Source organism: Parasteatoda tepidariorum, chromosome 10 (genome assembly GCF_043381705.1).
Source record: "Parasteatoda tepidariorum isolate YZ-2023 chromosome 10, CAS_Ptep_4.0, whole genome shotgun sequence".
Classification (NCBI taxonomy): domain Eukaryota; kingdom Metazoa; phylum Arthropoda; class Arachnida; order Araneae; family Theridiidae; genus Parasteatoda; species Parasteatoda tepidariorum.
Window position 1 is genome coordinate 84,507,091 of NC_092213.1, and position 25,509 is coordinate 84,532,599.

Below are 25,509 nucleotides of genomic sequence, written 5' to 3' on the forward strand. Positions count from 1 at the left end.
AATCTGATTTGAGTGGCTACCCTGTTAAACTTGCAGTTTTATAGATTTAAAAATTTAAGCACCTTAGACAACTATCTTCTAAAAATATGAGTTCCCACAAAAAAAAAAATTTTTAACTGTAAAATTCGGATAAGTGTCATTTCAAGATGATTTAAATCAATCGATTAAAATTACAGAAGAATTATGTATTTGAAACTTTCTTTTATAACTCAACAAAAGAAGCAATTACTGCCGAAGGTTTAATATTAAAAACTTCAGGTTGATAAATGAAGATCTTTACTAGTGAAAAAATGTAATGATATATATTATTCTTTATGTAATATAAATAATATCTTTATATAATAGTGAGGTTAAAAATCAATAAACAGGGTTTCTACTCCACGGGGAATTTAAAAATCACCTAAAAATGCAGGGAATTTTGATTTTTTCCTTCACAAACTGGGAAAATACAGGGGATTTTGTTTTTGTCTTTTAAAATGGTGACCACTCAAAAAGTAATCTATGGGATATTTCAGCTATACTAAACTATTTCATTTACTATAACATTAAGTTCAGCTGTTTTTCAGCGATTAAAACTAATAAATATAGTTTGCCCAATATATCTCACACAAGAGCGCAGTAATTGTTGTTTCCTCTAAATATATTGTGTATGATATGTACAGGGAAAACACGGGGAATTCTTTTTCCAGATTTGAGTGGCAACCCTGAGAAACTAGGTGGACCGTATAACACCTCACGTTTGGGAATTATTACCTTCGTAAGTAATTAAAAAAAAAAAACAGCTTTAGGTTGAGCTATATAAGCCTGAAGTGTAAAATGTCGCATCTTAGGTTGATAAATTAATACTCCTAAAAATACATTTCCAAGTGTCAAAAAATACACTTGAGGTTGCTTTATAATAACCAGAAGTGTAAAATGGCGCACCTTAGGTAGATAAATAAATACCTCAAGAACTATATAAATCTATACCTGGAATTGAAGTATAAAAACCTAAAGTAGAACATCGAACACCTCACGTTCATAAAAATCGAGCTATCCTACGGGCGAAAAATACACCTGAGGTTGATTTATAATAACCTCTGAAGTGTAAAACGGCTAACCATAGATTGATAAATAAATACCTCTGCAAGCATAAAAATCTATACTTGAGGTTGAACATAATACACCTCACGTTAGTAAAAAATTACCTTTCCAACTCAAAAAATACACCTGAGGTAGATTTAGAAAACTTGAAGTGTTAAATGAAACACCTTAGGTTGTTGAATAAATACTTCCACAAGTGTTACAAAATATACTTCAGGTAGATAAGTATTAACCTAAGGTTGAAAATTAAAGTGGTAAATATCTGCCTCTCCACAGATGTAAAATTAAACACTTCAGATTGATACATATATACCTCTGGAGGTATATTTGAGGTATTCATTAATAGCACCCTTTTCAACCTAACGACGTGTTTAAATAACCTCTTTTATACGTTCAAAAAAAAAAAAAACTAATTTATACCTCAACTTTTTCTTTAGGGTTATCTTAAATCTAGGTTCTGCGTAGGGACCGAGGGTGTTCGGTATTGGTCCTCGTTAAACTGTGCTACCGTAAAGTGCTCGACTTCGCGTGCAGGTCGTCGGGCTACCGAAGCGGGGGTGCCATCCCTTCCGCAGAGGATCAAAATTGTGATGGCATGTCTTCGGATCATCCTCCGGGATGTTTCCCAGACCGTCGCCGATAGCCCATTGTGCAGCTCTAGTGCGACGTAAATTAACAACAACCTGCTTTAAAATCGTAGAAAATCATAGCGCAAAAATGCTCTCGCGTCAACTTCATTTTCTCTTCTGTTTAAAATTTATTCAAACAGAAGAGAGTATAAACAGAATGCAAACAGAAGAGATTGAAGTAAGTCAGTAAAAAATCATCAACTGTGTTAAAATATTTTGTATTTCAAAATTAAACCATTATTTTTATTTTGTAAATTTTCGTCTGCGCGTATCTCAAAAATTTCAGATTAACCATCGTATTTTTACAAGTATGTATTACTACGTAATACATACTTGTTACGTAATACATACATACGTAATACATCATTACAACTTTTTTCCAGTTGTAAAGAAGCATTTTCTTCATTATTATTGGATTTGGAGGAAAAAAAGAAACGGTTGAAAAACTGATTGATTTCAACCATTGCTCAACAATTATTTCATAAAATTCTGGTTCTTCGGATTATTTTTCTTTAGATCTCTATCATTTTATTTAATAACCTTCGTTGAACAGCAGACCCAATTTTGGGTTTGCGATGACTAATGTTCAACTCTGTAGTCTTGTAACTTTGAACCCAATCCAGAAGACATGAGAGCTCCTGGATCAAGTATGGGTAGAAATTTACCTTCGTGGAGGACTTTTTGAGGAAACAAATCCACATTTGCGTTAGATGGAGAGGAAAACCTCGAATACCTCTCACAGTTAGCAGAACGGCAAGGGGACTCCTACACATGATCTGCCTACCACTGAGTATACTTAACGTCAGCATTGTGGTTGGTACGAGCCGGATGCTGAATTCGTATCGACCAGCCATCGCTGGGATTCGAACCCGTGTCATTTCATTGGAAGGCGAACGTTCTATCCCCTGAGCCACAATGGCTCTCATCTCTATCATTTGAAGAACATATGGATAATTTTTTTTTTTTTTGTAACGGTAAAATTTTAAGGGTTTATAATTTTAACTGCTCCCCTCAGCGTCTCTCTTTTGGAGGCAATTTTAGGGGACCAGCACAGGAAAACTATTCCAGTAAACTTAAAACATGCATTCCTAGAAAATAAGATATGTTTTAACAATTTTATATGATTAATCAATTCGTCATTGAAGATCCTACGTCCGAATATTAGAAGAAAATTTTTAAAAAAATTACCACATTAAAAAAAAATTGAGTTTCTCATTCTTAGGAACTCAATTCAAAATAACTTAGGGAAATCGGTATGAGCTTTTTCGTTCAATCGGGCGTATTTTTCCATTTTTTTTTTTTTTTAAATACGAAATTAATACGTCATGGAAATTTCGAATCGCTCATTTAAGTGGGTGCGCTCGATTTTGTTCCGATTTCATCGTAAATTCATCGGGTGTTTGAGCAATTGTTACAGATTTTTACATGGTTTTCTGAAATATCGATATTTTCAATAGGATATCATTACGACATGAGAATTTCGAATCGCTTTTTGATGTATAAGTTCGATTTGGGCTGATTTCGTCGTAAATTCACAGTGTTTTTTGAACCACTTTTTCGGCTAACATACTCATGTATTTCAACGAAATTTTTAAAATACTGATTAAGATCATGATTTTTAAAATACGACTCATGAATCTCGACTACTTATTTCTCGAGCCCTGTATATGTATATCTATAATATGTATTAAAAGATCCCCTAACCAAAAACTATTCAGCAATGATGAAAAAATTGAAATAAGAAAATTATATCCCACCTAAACATAAAAAATATCCACTCATTTCAAATTTCAAAAGGAAAAAAAAAAAAAAAAACGTTTTTAAAATTTGAAAAAAATTATCATTAAAGCTATTTCACAATTATAAATTTTTGTTAAAGGTACCCTTCTTAAATATTAAAACGAGTCCCCCCCCCCACTGTGCTCCAATAGAATCAATTATGAAAAGCAGAATAATTTTTTTTCAAAAAAATAAAAATAAAAAAGGTGAGGGATTACCCCGCGACTAATAGAATTTTTGAACACCATTTTTTTGAATTCCATCTATAATGCTTTCAAATGTCACTCAATTAAGTTTTGACAGTTTTCAATAAAGTTTTAATTCAGTTTAAGAACGGGAATACACATTTTCTCCGCGATACAAACAGGTGGTTTGTGTTTGTTGAGACTTCTTCCATCCCATTGGTCGAAAAGTTCAGGCACATAGGGAAAAAAAATAATCATTCACATTCAACTTGTTACATCTTCAAGGTTGAAAGAAACTAACTCTACTTTTTATTTTAATTTTACGAAACATGGAAAGAATCGTCCGGTTCTCTTTCCTTGTTACAGCTGATTAATCTATATTGTTACTGAAAGAGAAAAATGAAACTTCACGGTAATAATAAACCGAAAGCGAACGCGTGTGAAAGTTCTTTTTTACCTGTTTGTGTGAAATCACGTGACCTCCATGTAACCCCAGACGAAATGCCCGCAGGTATATGATTCTGAAAGTAAATGTGTTTAAAGCATGGTAAAAATGTTGTGATTTTAGTGAGAATCATGTTTTAATCTGCTACGAATTCATAAAAAATGGATTTAGAAGACGAAGAACAAGCTCTACAAGCTGTATTAGGTATGTAAATAAAGCTGGGACATTTTAAGCCTAAATTTTTTACCCGTACTTTTGCCGGGTTTATTTATGTTTATTTTACATCACTGGCTGCGTATTTGACGCTGACAACCATGTGACATTTTATCGTATATTGATTAAAATATTGATATCTGTACGACTGAAGCGATTATAAGGTTTATTATTAGGTTAGAATATAACAAGGTTTATTTGCAATGTAAACAACACTGTTATTTACTTTTCAAGTTTCATGACGGGGGAGGGGGATGTTGTTGCTATTTTTATTTGGCTTAATAATGTTGATCCTGAAGGGATTTTGTAGATTAGATTTCGTTTTTAATCTTATAGAATTTGTTTTATTGAGTTTAGTAAAATAATTTAAACTACACTTTAGTTAGTTATGAGTATTTATTAATATCTCTTTGTCAATAATTTATTTTATAAATTACGTTTAGATTTTTATTTATTACCTGGATGTTGCCAAGACTTGGCGATTATTCTACTGCTGATCACGATATGGAAAGCCCCCTCATTTATTAATCATGTATATACATATTTACAGGGACCGTCCAAAATAAATATGGCTCCCAAGGACTACTATTTTCGGGGGGAGGCGGATTACTAAATATTTTGAAATTAACCTTGTTTGATGAATGAAATATGAGTATGAAAAAATAAAAAGTAAATAAAATAAGCTGCATTTCCCTCTCTGACGTTTTTCCATTAAATAGTTTGCAGCAAAATTTATTTAGAAAAAAAATATTCTTTAGACTTTAAAGCTTGCAATAGAAATTTTTATTTCAGATTATAAAATTTATAATTTTGCTGACTTTGAGAATTAAGTAATTATCAACCTCTAATACACACGCATATATATATATGTATGTGTCCCGCAGTGGACTGATCGTTAAGACACGGTTCCCAGCAGATCACCGAAGTCAAGCATCACTGGCTGCGGGTAGGTGACCACTTGGATCAGTCTGCGTAGGAACCGAGGGTGTGCAGTATTGGTTCTCGTTAAACTGTTCTACCGTAAAGTGCTCGACTTCGCGTGCAGGTCGTCGGGCTACCGAAGCGGGGGGTGCCATCCCCTCTGCAGAGGATCAAAATTGTGATGGCATGTCTTCGGCTCATCCTCAGGGATGTTTCCCAGACCGTCGCCAATAGCCCATTGTGCAGCTCTAGTGTGACGTAAATGAACTACAACAACATAGTATGTATGTATGTTTATACACGTACACTTATAAATTAAGAAGAATTCATTATTGTTCCGAAGGTAACTAAAAAGTATTACTAGTTCAGAGTTCCACTGTTTCGTTTTCTTGCTTTCACATTTTAAACTTCATATTGTGTTCTGTTTGTATTTTTTACAAGTTTGTTTTGGTGACAGCTTGTTTTAAAAAAAAAGGAATATTTCCATATCGTGATCTGTAGCTTTTACTACAATCGCCAAGGTGCCAAATAGATTTTAAACTTGCACATTTTTTTAAACAAAAACATGTAGATGTTTACCCATGGGTGTTTACAAGTTATATCTTAAGAGTTTGTCCCTTTCTGTGATGTTTTTTTTTCTTCTCTAAATTCTCGCAGACGGCTAACCGGAAGTTGCCAAGATTATTCTGCCAAAGATCTTGATATGGAAATCTCCCCATTGAAGCAATTATATCATTTATTCTCAGTAAATAATGTATCTTTTTTCTTACATACCTAATTCTTGAATATTAAAATAGTTTTGAATCTTGGGCCCTAAAATAGTGTATTTATTTGAAGGCCAGCCAGATGGGCGAGTGGTTAGAGTGCCTGACTGCGAAGCCAATGGCTGTGGGTTCGAATCCTGTACAGGGCATGGATGTTTCTCTCTGTGTGTTGTTCTCGATTAATACCCTATCGTGTGAATATGACCCACCCTATGAACGGGTATCTGTAGCGTGGGTAATGTTGCTCGCCTCTGTGACTTAGGTTCACAGGTGCCCATTCGATAATGTTAAATGAGTAAAACTTCCTAGGTGAAGGACGTAAAAGTTAAGTGCCTGCTATTAGGAAAAAAAAAAACAACATTTATTTCAAATATTTAACATTTTATTTGTGTTCAACTCTAATTATTTTATACTATTCTAAATTTTTTTTTTCTTCTTAAAAGTTTATAAAGGATTTATTATTATTTTTTTAATAGAAGTTTATTTTAAAGCTCAGAATATTCTTACTTTATTTACCACTGCTCTCTCTAAGCATTTTTAGAAGGGCGGCCCACCGTACCTGCCCTTTAATCTTATAAATGTACCCTCCTTACCCTTTTTGGAAAAATAAGCTGCTGTCCCTTAAAAACATTGCCTTTTTATTTTATTTTTTCAGGAAAATGTTTTCTTAATTATCTGTTTTAGTCCCTTTTTTATTTATTTAGTTACTGATAATTGTTTAATTTTCAATTTCATTCCTTAATTTTAGTAAGATTTTTCTTAGTTGTCTAGTTATATAGTTAAAATTTGTATGATAATCGGCACTGAGAAATATTCACATATTTTATTTGGGGGTATATTGAGTTTTTTTAGTGATTTAAGTTTTACCATTATTTTTTAATAAATACCTCTTATTTAAAAATGCACCTTTAAATGTTTATGTAGCCCTTTTTGGGGGGAAAGGGAGAATAAGGTAGTGATGCAGTGATTCGAGAGGAGCATCCTTTAACATCTTTTTCATGTTTCGTTGTAAATATGTACATAATTTAATTATTCTAGACCCTTATTCTAGACGATAATTTATCATTGTATCTCATTGTGTCCCTCATTTATATATTCATTATCAGGAGTCTGTCCAGGGTACCCCTTTAGCACAATTTACTACCTTCAAAAATTCTACTTTAAGAGAAACGGTGGTTTCACTCTTAAGTGCCCTTTTCTGCGCCCTTTTTTTAAAATTCCTATAGGGGACTCTGTATTAATAATATATTTAAAACAAAGTTGGCTAGTTTGAATCATAGTTTAAAACAAAATAAAAATTTTCTTCGAAAAAATGAGCCTGTTTTTTATTTTTTTAAAAAGAATATTTTTAATAAGTAAATTTTACTATTTATATAATTTTTTTAAATTTGAATATAGGCAAGTCCCACAGTGAACTGATCATAAAAACACAGTTCCCAGTAGAACACCGACGTCAAGCACCACTGTCGATCAGTAAGCGGGTAGGTGACCACTTTGATCAGGCTAGTGGGCGTTATCGGTCCACATTAAACTGTTCTACCTAAAGTGCTTACCTTCGCACGCAGGTTGTTGGACTACCAAAGCAGGGAAGCCACCCCCCTCGGCAGAGAATCAAACTTGCGATGGCATGTCTTCGGATCATCCTCGGGAGTGCGTCCCAGACCGTCGCCTATAGCCCATTGTGCATCTCTAGTGTGACGTAAATAAAATACCTTCCTACCTACTTGAATGTAGGCAAATGAGGAAAACGATGAGCTAAAGTCACATTTTTATAATTTTGAGTTTAATTGCTGATGGGAACTCATATACTTCAAATGGATATAAGTCTGCAAATTTTCAATTGTTTACATACAATTAAAGTTTCGACAAAAATGGCTATGTAAAATATTGCAATGGGAGTAAATTTTAAATAAATTAATGAAGTCTCTTAAAAATGCTTATATAAGGAAAGTGACCATCACTAATTTCCTTTTTCTGTAAGTTTTTAAAATGAGTTAAATCATGTAATTATTGAAGGAATTAAAGTCTCTTAAGTTTTATTTTTATATGCTTGTTAAAGATACAGAATGCTTGCTGCAGCCAATCTATAAATGGAAATAAGGTGCTTTTCTAATTTTCATTTAATTTTAGAATTATTTTCAGTTGCATGGGTAAAAAAATTTACTTTCTCTCTGTGCAGTATGCTTATATTCGTTATTGTAATATTTTTGCAATATTATGTAATATTATGCAATTTTCTTAATATATTAAAGAAAAAAATTGGTTTGGAGGAATATTAAAAATCCATTTTAAATATTTTAAAATCTTTTTTTCTTCTTAATACAACAGTATATTTAAGCTTAATTATGTTGAAAAACCAAAAAAGTTATTTATTCTTTTTCTTCTTCTTTCTAACCTTTAGAACTACATGCACCTTTACTATTTTATATATTTGTGTTTATGTAGCCCATTTATAAATATTACTCCTTTTCATCATTCTATTTTAAATACAAGTATTTATTCTTGTATTTTTTGTATTTATACAAGTACAGTAGGGAACCGATTATCCGGAACGATCGGGACCATCGCTATTCCGGATAACTGATTTTTTCGGTTTTCAGAATCGCTAGAAAAAGCCGTTTTCTTTTATTGTTAAACCCAAATAAAAGAAATTTTTTTTGGAAATAATCTTAAAAAGAAGAAAAAATAGTGAAATAATACACTAATGATTATTTCCAAAATGATGGTAAGGTCATCTTTCAAAAAAGAAGGAAAAATCCTAAAATCTCATGAGCAAAAATTTTTTTATTTTTAAAAATGGCGGAAAAATTTATCGAATTTCGTTCCGGTTTTTTGGTTTTCCGGTTTTCTGATTTCCGGATAACGGGTTCTGTACTGTACTTATATTATACTTGTAATTATGATAATGATACTTGAATGTTTATTTAATCAATTATTGAAAGAATTAAAGTTTCTCAAGTTTTATTTTTACTTTATACTACAGTCTTACTTTATATACAGTCTATACCAAGCTTTATACGACAGTCTATCTATAAATGGGAATAATGTGCTTTTATCAACCAATAAGGAAACAATTCACTGTTATTAATGCTACAAATTGTATACTGCTAAGTAATGACATTAGATGTAAATAACGCTTAAATATTAAATTTTTACATAGGTAGACTTAGTAGTGCAATTGTAAAAACAATGCAAGTGCTCCACGATAGATTTCGAGAAATGTGACTTGACAACTATTTTCTTGCTAATTGCTAATGCTATTAATGCTGAAATAGAATTTTACAAAACTGATTAAACAAAATTTATTTTTGAAAAAAAATTTTTTTTTTTTCAATTCATACATAAGATGTCAAATATATAAAAATCTGAATTTTGAATTATTTGTCTCTTACGTTGATTTTTCTATTGCACAAGAGTATTGAGTACGAGAGTGAAAATTCTTTTTTACATGCAGGCACACTACTACAATAATGTTCAAATATTAAATGCTTATTTTCAGTATATTCTTGTTGTAAGTAAAGTAATAAATAAGCTTATTTAAAATTTCTAGTTATTATACTCAGTGTTCGTCCTAAGCATTTTTAGGAAGGCTGCCCGCTCTTGATCTCTATAAATATGGAACAAATCGCCATCCCTTAAAAACACTACTTTTTTTTAATTCATATTCCATTTTGAAAAGAATTATTTCGCTATTTAAATAACAATTGCACACTGGTAAGATTACCTGTGTTTATCGGTTTAATGTGATAACTACTATAAATACTTACTTAAGATTATTCACAACTCTTTTTTCAGAGCTTAGTATATCAATAAATTTTTTAAGTGATTTTAAATTTTAAAATTATTTTTTAAATGAATACTTTTTTTTGAAATAGAATTTTTGTATTGCTTGCTTGAAAATTTAAATAAGTATGACTGATACATAATGAAGCATTTATAGAAATCAGTTCAAAACTTTATTGTTCTAAAATGTTCAGTTTATTTTTATTCAGAACTCTCTTTTTAAATTAATTAAAATCTTTTAACTATCTTTGATGAATTAAATGCCTATTAATATTGGAAATTTATGAGTCAACATGGTACATAACATTTGAGGTATATTTAATGCCAATTGAAAAATATTGCAGTTTTTTTTTGTTTTTTTAAACTGTATATTATAATGAAACATTTCATCATATTTGTAAATATTTTTAACTTTGAAGATTAATACCCTGTTAGAATATTGCTATTTGATATATAATAATATACAATAGTAGTAGATATATAATTGAAAAATATTTAAATTTTAAAAAAAATTTTGCTCACATTTCAAATTTATCCTTGTATATAAATAAATTTTTTTTTTTAAAAAAAGCACCTAGTTATATTTGAATTAATGTTTAATGGCATTAAATTTGTGCTCAACGGCCTATTTTGAACAGTGGTCGGAAAAATTACATTATTTTTGTAGTTTACTACACCTACGACTACTTTGTTACAAATGTAGTTATCTACAACTACGTTTTTTTAAATGTAGTGACTACAAACTACTTTGGAATTGTACAGACTACTTCTCTTCTTCAAGCTTTGCTGGAGAAATTAATTTACACCTGTATAATTTACACTAAATTAACTTATGTTCAAAATGGTTTTTAATAAAAAATTGCTCATATTAAACATGGATAACTATTTAGAAACATTTATTCATGTTTACATGAGCATCCAGTCCGTTATTCTAAGACATTTCTTTCGAATTTATTCATTGAGTCTTGACAGCAATTTAATTAAGTTTAGTTTTATGACTTAACATATAGGTAATTTAATAATTAATAAAAGTAAACTAGTGCATAAGTCTGAATAAAGTTTCGTCTGACCTCACGATACAAAATGTTCTCGTAATTTGCAAATACAGTACAGAACCCTTTACCCGGAAATCAGAAAACCGGAAAACCAAAAAACCGGAACGAAATTCGATAAATTTTNCCGTTATTGAAAAAAAAAATTTTCAAGGAGTTTTTAAATTGTAAACACATACAAGATTATGCTCAACGCTGTAAAATTACAATTTAAAAAAAAATTTAATGTTCAAAAATAAACAGCAATTGCTGCTATTAAATTAGAGATGCAACATACAAATATATGGTATTTAGCCTATACTGCTGAACGCAGAATATTCATTTCGGACGAATAAAAGAAGAATCGTCTGCCGAAGACAAAATTTAGTTCGTTTACATGTCTTTCTCCCCCCGCCCTCATTCCTGGGAAGGGTTTATTCGATTAACAAAACAATAATGAAGATAAACAAATTTGTGAAGGGTCCGATTAAAAGATAAATTATTTTGTGAAGGGTCCGTTTTTATGAAAAGATATTTTGTGAAGGGTCCGTTAATGGACCCAAATTTCTTCTAAACAGACACCTGACACTAGGATTACTTTTTATTTATATTTTAATCATAAAAAATATTTGTGGAATTTTTTTTTTTTATATAATGCGAATCAAAGGCACTGACTCATCAATAGCCATACAGTCAAATCTAGCCAGCAAGGTGATTCTCCAGTCTCCAAACACAGTATTTTCACCATAGGTTCATTTTTTTTAGGCTAGACTACACATATATTCTAATAGAACAGCTCTTTAATATAGCAGAGGATAAAAAAGAAGTTTTAGAACCCACTTTAGGGTGGGTTTTTCAGAGTGGGCTTTTTGCAACCCTGATCTAATACTAATATATTTCTGCAAGATACTTTTGAAAATAACAAATATACGTGTTACTAAATTAAAGTGACAAAAACGTCAACTTCAAAAAAAAAAAAAGAAGAAAAGTTTTTGGATGAAATAAGATAATTTTTCAATTAAATATGTAGTATACACCGAAGAGCCGTTACATTATGACCACCCTGCTAATAACATGTAGGACTACCTTTAGCCCTTAAAACTGCTAGCACCCGCCGTGGCATTGATTCCACAAGGTGCTGATAGGTAGTCTGAGGTATCTGGTACCAAGCGCTCACCAACTGGTCCTGCAATTCCCTCACATTGCGAGGGGGTAGCGTGGCAGCACGAATTTGGTTTTCCAAGTAGGACCACAAATGCTCTATTGGATTAAGGTCAGGTGAATTTGGGGGCCAAGACATGACTTGAAAGTCACTGGAATGTTCCTCGAACCAATCCACGACGATTCGACCCTTATGACATGGTGCATTATCCTGTTGGTAAACACCATCCCCCGCAGGAAAAACTGTTGCCGTGAATGGGTGAACCTGGTCTGAAACTATGTTCAAGTAGCTTACAGACGTCAAGGATTGTTCTATGAAGATTATGGATCCTAATGTGCCCAATGAAAACATTGTTCCTGGGCAAGAAACCATGAAAACCTGGGCGAGCCCATTGTTATAGATGGAGGGTGGTCATAATGTTATGGCTCTTCGGTGTATGTACATATTTTTTTTAATTCTAATATTATATTATAATAATATATTCTCACATTTTCTTGGGTGAAAACACACTAATTATTTCCTTTTTTGCATTTTGTAAATCATCATCACATTAAAAAAAAAATTGAACTAACATGAAATCCGTAGCAGTAACTACCGGAAAAGAAAAAAAAAAGATCGACAACGAAATCACGCAAATCGAACTCTTCAAAAAACGGGTTACTAAATGCGTGTTTTTATTTCGAGATTCAGTTGTACTAAATAATATCCTATTAAATATATCGGATTTTCAAAAAAAATCAATAGCAATAACTGAATAAAAAAGAATAAAACGAAAATTTCTACGGAAAAGAAAACCAAATTTTTTACTTCATTATTCTTTATTTTTCTCAAATCTCCAGCATTTTTTCCACTCCGATGCGCGAAAAAGGCATCTTTTAAATATAATTCTCGGGAAAAATAAAGATAAATTCTTTTGAAAATTTCTGCAGAAAAAAAACCCAAAATTTTGTATTTCCCCAAAGAAAAATCTTTCTGCAAGAACTGGATAACGTTCTGCGACAATGTCGCCACGGGGCTGCACAACAAGTTAGATTGCAGGGTTGCCACAGGTGACTATTTGCAACTATTCTTGCCCAGAGGCAACTCTGGCAACTTTTTTTGCCTGAAAAGACAACTATTTTCAGGAAAAGGAGACTTCTCTGTGCTCCTAGCAATATTTTGTTTTTAGCATAAATTGAGTTGACAGCCTGCTCCCCTCGGTAGCTTCTAAACACTTTTTTCTTTAAAAAAAAAATTTATTGAATTGCAAATTTGAGTCATCACTTTTTAATGCGCTCAATTTACACAGATTCCATTGTGAATCTATTTTGTTTCTCAATCGCCTTTTCAACAGTTAGTGATACGAAATTCTGCATGATTTTAAAGAACCAGATTTTTAATACGAAACTATGATGCGTGAATTTAGAATTTTAGTAATCACTTTTCAATACATATTTATTTGAAAAGGAAAATTAATTTAAAGAGTGTTTCCTTTAACAAAAAATTATTTTTTTGAATTAATTCAATTATTGATAAAATTATTGATAATTAATCAATTATTAATAAAAGGAAATATTATTTGAAAAGGAAAATTAATTTAAAAAGTGTTTCTGAATTAATTCAATTATTGATAATTAATCAATTATTGATAAAAGGAAATATTATTTGAAAAGGAAAACTAATTTAAAGAGTGCTTTTTTTAACAAAATTTTTTTTTTCTGAATTAATTCTAGCATTTAAAAGTAATGTTCTGCAATTATACTAATTTTTTTACATAAAAATTTAGTGCTAGAACACTAACGTTTATTTAAAAATTATCATATTGGCCGTGAACTTGACTAAATGGAAAATGGTATATTACAATAAAGTCACTTAATAAAATTTTAGTCATTTTATTGAAAATTTTTTGTTCTTATTTAGGCAACTATTTCATAATTTTAGGCGACCATTTTCATGCTTTTGGCTACTAGAAGCAACTATTTTGTTCATTTTTTTCTGTGGCAAACCTGGATTGCTACTCACACTATACTCTACACAGCGACTACAGTAGTTTCACTACTTGTACTGCCCTACTTCTGACCATTGGTATTGAATAATGAGTTGTAAAATTTTAAAGAGAACAAAACGCATCTCCACCATTTTGTGTTCCAGTGTTACATTGCAATCTTAAAGGGACTTTTATTATTATTATTATTATCATAGCTGCCAACTCTACGGGATTTTGCCAGTTTTTCCTGTTCTACTGGTATGATTAAAATTCTGGTTTTTGTACATATTCGAAAAATCCCTAAAATTGAATAAGTTTCCTAAAAAAAAAAATCCCTATTGAAGTAGAATTTTTGTACAAATTATTGCTTGCTTGGAAGTTTAAATAAGTATTACTAATACATAATAAAGTGAACCTCATATGTATTAGTAGTACTTTTATTTAATCCTTTGTGGAAATTAGTTCGAAACTTTTTTTTTGTTCTAAAATGTTTCGTTTATTTTAAATCAGAACTCTCTTTTTAAATTAATAAAATTTTTTTTTAACTGTTTGTTATGAATTAAATGCCTATTAATATTTGAAATTGCGAGTAAACATAACACATGACATTTCAAATATGTTTAATGTCAATCATAACTGGAAAATATTGAAGTTTTTCTATTTTGATGACTATAAAAATCCCTAAAATTCACTTTGTGTAAAATATTTAGTACATTATGCAACAATTATCATGAAATTTATATTATTTTGTAATATCTACTGGATTTTTTTTTTCTATCCATGTTGGCAGCTATGTTATTATTCAGTGTTTTTATTTCGATGATTTTTTTCACACTGTTCACTGAAAATAATGTTTTATGGAATAGTTCTTAGGTGTAGCTAAAAAATTGGAGTTTAATTTTATGTGTATTTTTGTTGTTTGACTTAATAAAGGGTTTTTTTTTTTTTTAAATTTGGCCTTGCACCCGAATCTGTGTACAACGCAATCTAATTTCCTTTATTTCAATAATAAGTCACCGATTTTCTACTAATAAAATAATTTTGACCGACATTTCCTCGTACGAATCAAGTGTGTTTGCATTCAATAAAGATCAGATTTCACTTGAATTATCACATAAATTAGCTGTTCGAGGAAGTTAAATAATTTTTTACTAGTCCCTTGAACGATTTGCAGACACGTGCTCGCAGTGTATATGTGAACCAGACATTTGAATCATTGCAATTGAATGCGTTATCTGATAAGGTTGTTATTAGGGAAACTCTACTGTTCTCTCTCTTTCTATGTTTTTTAAAATATTCTCTGAAAATATTTAACTATATTAAAACTGTTTGATCAGTTTGAAAGATCATGTTCAAAACTTTCAGACAGGGTGCTATTTTATTCAAAAAAATAAAATTTACACCTGTAGCCCGAATTTGCAAGTTGACATTATAGTGTCGATGTCCGTTTATTTTTCGCGTAAAGAAAAAGATAAAACAAATTACGTTAAGAAGTTTTATTATTCTTGAATTCAGAAAACACTCTTCTTTTCTCAAATGTAAAAGGGTGCATCTACCACAGTGCTGACGTGAAATATCCTTAGTGGTAGGCGGATCATGGTTTAGAGTCTTTTTGCCGTCAGGCTATCCGTGGGAGGTTCTCGTGGTCTTCCTCTCCATGTAACGCAAATGCGGGTTAGTTCCATCAAAAAGTCCTCCACGAAGGCAAATTTCTCCCAGTACTTGATCCAGGAGTTCCCTTGTCTTCTGGATTGAGTTCAAAATTACAAGGCTACGGAGTTGAACATTAGTAGTCGTAAACCCTAGAAATTGGGGCTGCTGTTCAACGACGGTTATAAAATAAAATGTAAAAGGGTGAGCTATTTTTTTCCAGGTCCCCATGAGCTCCATTTTTGGGCACGGGGGAAGATTTTTTTATTTATATTTTACTGAAACGGTATATCCAGGGTGTTCTGTAATCTCTGCTTTATACATATATTATACACTGAGGCGACAAAAGTCATGGGATACTTCTGAATAACCTGTCGAACCAACACCTCCTCAAAAAGAGAAGGCTTCGGCACGGGTTACCATAAACAAGAAATCTGATCCTTTAGTAGTCCAAACGTTCGTAATTTCTACAATTGCGCAGCTTAGATACCCGAGCGTAGTTCCAGCTTTATTATTTTTTATCCACTGCGCAGTTTATGTTTGTTACGTCGGACTACAAGATTGATCGGGGCTGAAGCCTTAGGAGGTGTTGGTCGAAACTCCTCTAGCTCTAAGAGCTCTCTAATTACTAAAAATGTCAAACCTGATAATTTTCAGTTTGTAACTTTTTTTTTTAAAATTCAAATTTAAAAAATGATAAGGGACGGACATTTTTTCGACATGATTATCACATCAACATATTTTTCATAAAAACTCAGCGAATTTTCAACCGCTTTGTTCAGGGTGCGTAGCGTTTTTGAAAAGTACGTAAAGATGCTTATTTTCGTTTTTTAAAAGCCCTTAAAGGTGCTTTTCTCCTTGGGTGTTTTTAAAAAGTGCTTCATTTTTCCTTTTCCAAAATGAGATTTTTTCTTTACCATGTCCATTTTCGCCACGTATTATGCAAAGGCGTGGTTTTCTCATTGTTCTATTCAACGTTTTCACAATTCATTCAACCACAATCTATTTCGGCGTACCGTCGGTCCGTAGCGTATGAGAGCGCCAATCATTTTACATGTTTGATGAAATACTTGCGAGTCCGCTTGTGTGTCTACTGAGCTCAGTTCGGTGAGATCATATTTGCACTCTCATATGCAACTCTGCTGCATTTTGCAAGATACTCTATATTTCAGACTTCATTTTCCACCCTCTGATATCGAACCGAAAAATCTTTCGATTATTTTATAATGGCTAATGTAATCAAGAAAAGAGTTCTTTGTCAGAAACTAGTTATTTTATCATGATCATGTAAAGTCTTATACACTGAGAAAAATTATTCTGCATTTTGTTAATGTGTATAGTGCTTAAAACATTTTTTGAGTGCTTAAAGGGGGCTTATTTTTTGTTGAACAATTTGGCTATTCACCCTGTTGTTGACTAAAGTATTGAGTCCCTATTTTCTAGATTGGGAGATATTTTCCAGATTCTCGTATTTTGAGGATCCGAATCTGTTTTAAAAAAAGTTATGTTTATGTAACGAAAGTACGGTTTTGTGTCCGATTCCGTAACTGAAAACTTCGTCCGCACTACCTAATTCATATCTTTGAGGTCATACGTCAAAGCTTTGGGTAACAGTCTTCGTACGTGAGATAATCCGATAATGAGATCAAAAGTATTCAAGTTGTACTCTTCTTTTTTTCTTTTCTTTTTTTCGTACGTACTGTACGATATAAATGAGAATTAAATAAAGGTTAAGTCATGATTATGTCATTTATTAAAAATTGAAAATATAGATAATTGAAATAACTGACATTGAATATATAGCACTTTTAAGAGAGTCGAAAAACCACTAAAAAGAAAAATTCCCAAAAGATTCCGCAAACGATTCTCAGTTTTTTTTCTTTCTTTTTTCTTGTAAGAAGATATATCATGGGGTAAAATCTATCAAACTCTATTTCATAAATTACTACTTTTCTATTCTTTTTTCAAAAAGCATGTTATATATTGTTTTTTTATTTATTATTATTATTATTATCTTTTAATCATCTTATCAGTGTTAATATTTGTTTTTGTATTGGTCACTAGATGGCAGCACTATTAAATTTACAAAAGATTGAATTATGAAATTGTAACCTTTTTTTTTTTTCCTCCAAGAATTTCTTTTTCAAGTTCAAATTGAATTAATAAGTTCCATTAACTTTTTAATTCTCAGAATATTTTTTAAGAATTATTATTTAAATAAGTGAAGTTATCTTAATTCTTATTCTTTATGTTTAGTTACTTTTTAAAAAGGAAAAGAATTATCTCGAAATTCAAATCACGTTTTCATTTCACACATTATCTAGTACTAATGATTCATTAGACAGTTCATTAGTCATATTTCATCATTTTACTGAAAAGAAAATATCTTCTATCTGTTACTGTGTCCAGCGACCGCACATTTCGTAAAATTTCTTCTTTTTTCGGATCTATAAAGTAGTTTAAACAAAAAAAATTATAGTACTTCAATCTAACAAAAGCTCTGATCCCTACAACAAAATTTATTTAAATCTTTTTTTTTTCTATCTGGGCTTGGTATATATTTAGAAAGAAAAATGCATATTAGCTACGAGGAAATTGACATTTCTAAAAAATTTGTTATTAAAGAGGTCTCCCTTCGCGACCGAACTCGACCGTTAGAATTGAGGGAGAGAAGAAAATTATGTTATGCAGACGATATTTTAAGATAAGTGAATTAAAAAAAAAGAAAAAATTACATTCTTTTAATAAACTTAATTTTTTCTCCGACGGATTTGGATTCTTAACTCTCAAAACATAGGAGAGAAGCGCTGTCAAAAAAAACTCGCCCCAATATTTAAGGCAGGAGAGCAGTTGAAATGTTGGGTTCCATAATTTCACTCTTTGCACATTTCAACCCCTGAACTATTCAGGGGAATCAAATGATTTTTTGCACGCAATTATGAAACTCATCTGTTCAAGAATAATTCTAAATAAGAAAAAAATCAAATTTTATATTTCAATAATTTTTATTCCAAATTTTATTTTTTATTGCAATATTTGTTATGGACCAAAATTATTTTGAATCACAAATTCAAAATTGTGTAAAAATTCCTACATTAATTTTTATGTACGAAATTTACAGCGACAAAATCCGAAATTTAAACAGAATCACCTGAAATGGTTCTTGAGAAATGAAAATTTTACCATATTTTCCAGATTGCGACTACTTCCCTAAAAGTTTTGACATTCATGAATCCAAATCCGTCACAAAAAGGTTGTATTTATTCACTGAAAGTACGTTTTTGTGTATGATTTCAAAGTCTGCATAGTGTCATCTGCAAAGTATCGTCTGCGTTTTGTGTATGAACTCGAAGTATCGTCTGCATAAATAAGCATATTTATGCTTGAATCCCTGAACCAATCAATAAACACGAAACAATCTAATCACTAGTTTTCCGTATTTTATTTCGCGCACTGAACTACAAATGAAAATGACAATAAATTTGTTTTTAAATATATTAATATTTCGACAATAGGATACCAGAAAGTGACGTAGTGTAGGTATCTCGATCCTGATTGGTTGTTGAAACTCGGTATTTGTTTACGTTAGCAAGTATTCTTTCCTTTCTATTTCGAGCCCGTCAAGTATCAATTCTCTTAAGTGACACAGTCTTAATTCTTTCACAAAGATTCCTTCTCAACGATTTCAATTCTTTCACTTTATATTTACACAGAGACTTAGCACGAAGTCATGTGGAATATAAACAAACTAATTATGCATCGAAGTTGCCAGGTACGCAAAAGAAAAATATATCACGGTTATGATAAAATACATGAACAAATAATATATCTGAGTTAAGTAAAAGACGCAGACGAGAAAAATTTTTATTTCAATATATTCGATGAAAAACACGATTTTTTTACCAAACGATTTTAAAAATAATTTATTTTCACAATCGTTTTCTAACTTTTAATTTCATTCATTGTTTTCGTTTAAAATTAATGCAAAGAAAGAATCTGCATTTAAGTAAAAGAAGTAGACGTGGAAGAATTATATTTCAACTAATTCGATGTGCGTTTCGTCTCTGTATTTAATTAAATTATTGTGAATTAACATTCTCTTTTCTGTAGAGAAACTTTGCTCACGTCATTTTGCTAATAAAGAATAGCTGGCGCTGACGTCATAAGTCACATGTGTAGATATGGGAGGTCTACTTCTTGAAGTTCAAGTACCCAATTTTGGTTATTTAAGAGGCTCATTTCCTCGTTACCGAACTCAAATGTTGGTGCTCTAGACTGGAAATTGTGAATGGTAGAATCATAAAAAATGGTATGCACTTTTGGTAACCATAAGTGTACGCACAGTAATTCTCGTAAAAGCGATTGGAAACACTCCGTCAATTGGAATTTCGCAAATCGAGTCATAAATAATGGTAGCCAATTTTAGATAATTTTACGCGCAACACCAGTGTTGATGATTTATTACATTCTTTGGGAAAAAAGAAATGGACAAAAGGAATGGACAAAAGAAATGGAAATTTTATTTTAATGGTATTTAATTTAGTTAGTAACATAGTTAAAAAGCTTTTAATAAATGCAAAGAGTTTTTAAAAAAAAAAACTGCTACCTAAAGATAAAGAATTAAACATGAAGCTGTGAAATACAGAAACGTGGAAATTTGAGGAAAATATTGCCGGGAAAACGATCGAGGCGTTACTTTTAGTGACTAGGGTTCGATGTTTTGGTTGCCATTTTTTTCAATTAAATTTTTTTTTTTTTTTAGTTGTGTCGTATTTTCCAATTTATTTTTGATTGGAAGACAAGGGACCACACACTGACCAATCAAGAGCCGTAGATTTTATACTGCCATTGTAGGATAATATAATTTTTTTAATGTTTAATATTTGGTTCAAAATACTAATTTGAAGTTATAAAAAATACATTATGTTATCCGCAGAGCCTGACTAAGGTAGGGACATACTGGGCAGTTGCTCTGGGCCCCCACATCAGAGGGGCCCCCCAAATCAAATAGAAAGTTTATTCTAAGTTTCCTTCTTTAATGATCTTTTTTTAAACAAAATAATCTATCGTATGAACACAATTTATATTTCGTAAATGCATGGCTTCCTAGGGCGGATTTCGACTACATTTTCGCAATTACGAGGGACAAATTTGGCCAGTCAAATGCCTGTATTTTTACACATCGTAAAATGCGATATATTTACAAAAATGCACGCTTCTGATTGGATTAATTGAGCCATCGTGATTGCGTAAATTTAGCTGAATTCCGCCCTAATGTCAGCAAGGATATGAATTTTTCGCAGCTAGATGACAAAGTTAACAATCAAAAAACAGCATTCGGCATGATGGACATGGAATGGTCAGAAAATCGATAAAATGGACAGAACGATATTTCGTCTGACCATTAAAGGGGGAGGGACTTTATAGCTAATTTTGGTTCTAGTCAATTTTCTTGTTATCTATAATGAAGTGAAAAGCTTATATACCTCCATAAAGTTCGGTTCTGAAGTAGTGAAGCTGAGGGGGCCTCCCAAAGAAGATTTTACCCCGGGCCTCAATTGGGATAAGTCGGGTCCTGGTTATCGGGCAAACAATTCTATTTGAAAATCAAGGGGTAAGAACTGTTTCTGTCTGTGAAGAAGCTGATTCTGAGAAAGAAAGAATTTCAAGGTGCAAAGGAACTGTTTCCTCCTAGCACGGATCTTCATTGTGTAATAACTCTTAGGCAGAACCGATTTTCTACGTCATTGATTTGTCAAAACTTAGTAATTCTCAAAATACACCACGTGGCGATCCAAACGTTATTTTTGTGAAAAATTGACATAAATCGCCTTTCCATCTTGATCTTCATTTAACACTAAACATACCAACACTTATTAATCTATACCTATTTCTACCGTAGCCGGTCAAATGACCGAGCTTTTTTTTTGTTGATTGAATGTATGAAATATGGATGTTAGGAAGGAAATAAACAAACCAAAACTTTATTATAATTAAACAAAATTGTATATTGTCAATTTTTTATGTATTACAGACACAAAGAATAAGAATTTTTAATTCATTGCTCAACGCATTGTTTACAGGATGTTTCCATTGTGCATTTTCCGCCAACATATTTCTTCTAATTATTATTATTTCTATAATTCTTACAATTATTCTTATAATTCTTACAATTATTCTTATAATTCTTACAATTATTCTTATAATTATTAGAATATACAAGAAATATAATTCTTATAATTATTCTTATAATTAATGTTATTTCTTCTAAGAATCTGTGCTGTCTTGATTGTTTCGAAATTTTTCTGGGTAAAAACTAACAGTTAGTTAGAAATGAAGTGAAGCTATCAACATAAAATCTAAGCTACTGACCAAAACATTTAGTTTTTGTCACTTTTTCTTCCACAAAAATGCCCACCTAAAATTTTAGGTACTTTCTTGAAATTTGAATTCAGACTTATTCTGATTGAACTCACTACGTAACAGTCTTTACATAAATGTGCAACTCATCGAATGCACTACGTTGAACACGCAATACATCGTAATTTCTGATCCGATAACCTTATAAAGCAATTAACTGTTCTCCCGGTGAAATGGCCGGTTGCGGTAGAAATAGGTATACGAAAAGTATTATTCGAAACGAACAAAATATGAAAAAATAATAATAATAGATTATTAACTGTATACAATTGTTAGAAAAAATTCCTGAAGTAAAATGTGCGAAAACGGTAAGATGATAAGCCCATTTTCGATGCCAAAGTGCTTGTACGGTCATTTGACGGTTATGGTATGATTAGTGTTAAAACGAGTGAAATTTTAAAGTTCATCATTTCATTACCCAGTGACAGTGGTCGGCAGAAGCGCACTACAAATAGGGAAACTACTGTAGTCGTTACTTTTTTCCGTAGTTTGCAGTGTAGTGTGCTACTTTTTCAAAAAAGTAGTTTATAGCGATTCCTGGCTACTACTTTTTATGCAAGTTTAGTATATGAACAGGGCTCTAACAAAACTAATTTTTTGATTTTCATGGGTACAAATCTTCACGGGTCTGTCAAAGGACGCAATTTTAAATGCTCCTGTTACTTTGTGAGTTAACAAGAATGGCATATTTAGAGTTACGTATATCTATGATATTTAATCAAGCCATTATGAATAATAGATAATTTATCTCTTTGGTCACACCTTCACATGCGAACGTAGACTCGTAAAAAATGGATGATATATTAAAAAAAGGAAGGATGTACTTAAGTTCTTAGAAGAAATAAAAGAGGATTAAATACTTGACGAAATTGCAAATATTTCCTAGCATCTCTTAAATTAATTCTTCGCTGTCAAGAATGTCATAAAAAAGTTGAAGATTAAATTAATAAATTCGAAAGAAATGTTTTAGAATAACAAACTGGCTCATGTATATATGAATAAATGTTTCTTAATAATCCTTCTTGTATAATATAAGCCATTTTTTATTCTAAACCATGGGTCGCCAAACTTTTTTGATCATCGACCCCTATATAATTTTTCGAAATCTCCATCGACCCCCATAAAAGTAATTTTCTGTTAATTAAAGTAAAACTCTATTAGATACTGTGTTTGTATATTTATTTTATGATTTTAAACATTTATTAAAGTAATAGTACATTGTGTAAATAGTTTTATGAAAAATACATTAATGCTGAAATTTAACTACCATAATATTTATTAAACAATAAGTAATTATAAATAAGTAGGAATAATTAGTAAAGTAACTACAGATTTATTGCGTCGTAATCTTAGCGGGCTGTGTTAATCCATTAATGCTTATCTTCTATTTCACGTGTATTGATAATTAAAATTGATATCTTAACTAAACGAATGGTTTTATCGAAACAATAACTAATTATCCAAAACTTTAAAAGTTTTAATAATGACACTGCAAACATTCAACACTGTTCACAGTTTGCAAAGATAGCTGAAACTGCGTATGATATTTGCGTTTGTAATGTCAATGCTCGTCACGCGTGACATTTGGACAAGAGCACATATGCATATGACTTATAAACCAGAAGTGCAGAGTTCGTGCCATTTCTCGCTGGTACGTAAATACTTGTTTCACCCGAATAAATATACGATTATTAATTTATGTTCTGTAAAGAAACTGACATTAAGTCAATTATAAAAAAATTCACAAATTTTACACACTCAATTAAGTATGTGTGATTTGCGTATTNTTCTTCGCTGTCAAGAATGTCATAAAAAAGTTGAAGATTAAATTAATAAATTCGAAAGAAATGTTTTAGAATAACAAACTGGCTCATGTATATATGAATAAATGTTTCTTAATAATCCTTCATGTATAATCTAAGCCATTTTTATCCTAAACCATTTTGAACATAATGTGTAAATTAATTTCTCCAGCAAAGCTCGGTTCCTTTAAGTAGTGGAGTAGTAACTATATTAAAAGTAGTTGTAGTTTACTATATTTGTAATTAAGAAAATGTAGTAAAATACAAAAATAATGTAGTTTTTCCAACCATTGCCCAGGGATAATGTTTTCAATCAAAATTATTATGTCATTTTGGAATCATTTGTCGTTTTCATTTACTCTTTGTAATATTTTTCTTTTCGTTTTTATGTAATCAATGAACGAAATGCGTCATGAATCTTACAAAATAAGTGAGTGCTAAGCATGAATTCTTCTCCAGTAAATTGCAATAAAAAGCAATTGAGTAAAAATTCGAAGCCTGTTTTAATACGCCATCTGATTTGTTATTCCATTAACGACTCGGAACTCAACTGGCTTGACTAAATAATCGTCCTTTTTGAAAACGATTTTCCAGAATGAAGGATAATTGCCTTTTAGTTTCTTATCTCATGATGGCATCTTGCATTTTTTCTCTCAATATTCAGATCCTCAAACCAAAATTTCCTTTCCTGAATCGCTAATACGCTCATAAATTCCAATTAGTGTAAGAATAAATTTTGATCAAACGATCTTTTTAGATAAACAATTGCTTAATGATTCGCAGATAAACCAAACCAGAGAGGGGTAAACTAATCGATGATGAATAATGAAGCATGGCTGTAGGGAAAGTCAATCAATCAATCAAATTCTTTTCTCTTAACACATCCGATTCTGAAAATTCTACCTGTTGTCACTTTGTTGTTAATGTTCTATGCTAATTCTTCATTTTCTGTATGGTAAGGTAATAGATAAAGAAACAGATCAAGGTTAGAAAAAAGAATAACAATTAAAAGCGAGACATTCCTTTGCGATTCGATTAATGTAATATAATAAAATAATATTTAAAAAACGACGTTTTTACAAGCGAATAAAATGAGGATCATACCTAAAACAAAACTTGTAGGTCACAATCAATGCAAGTTAAAACAATACTTCAACTTCAACTTGAGCCGCGATGATTCAGGGGATAGAGCGGTTGCCTTCCTATAAGGTGAACCGGGTTCGGATACCAGCAATATCTGGTCGATGCGAATTCCGCATCCAGCTTGCACCGACCACTGTGCTGACGTGAAATATCCTCAGTGGTAGATGGATCACGGGTTAGAGTCCCCTTGACGTCAGGCTAACCGTGGGAGGTTTCGTGGTTTTCTTTTCCATGTAATGCAGATGTAGGTTAGTTCCATTAAAAGGTGCACCACGAGAGCAAATTTCTCCCAATACTTGATCCAAGAGTTCACTTGTCTTCTGGAGTGGGTTCAAAATTACAAGGCTAAGGAGTTGAACATTTGTAGTCGAAACCCTAAAAATTGGCACGGCTGTTCAACGACGGTTATAAAATAAAAAATAAAATAAAATACTTCAACTTGTGAAATATAGTTTTTATTATATATATTTGAAATATATTTTTTTTTACATTTCAAAACACTTCTCCCTTCTTTTTTTTTTTTTAACAAAACA

General features: G+C 31.3%; 1 long non-coding RNA gene across 1 annotated transcript in view; it reads left to right on the forward strand.

Annotated features, from left to right (window-relative positions):
• The first annotated feature begins 3,764 nt into the window (after positions 1-3,764).
• The window catches only part of LOC139426918 (uncharacterized), a 100,250-nt gene continuing 78,505 nt past the window's right edge, over positions 3,765-25,509 (forward strand). The window contains exon 1 of the long non-coding RNA XR_011638038.1: positions 3,765-4,325. This is a non-coding gene — a long non-coding RNA (uncharacterized lncRNA). The remainder of the gene's footprint in view (positions 4,326-25,509) is intronic.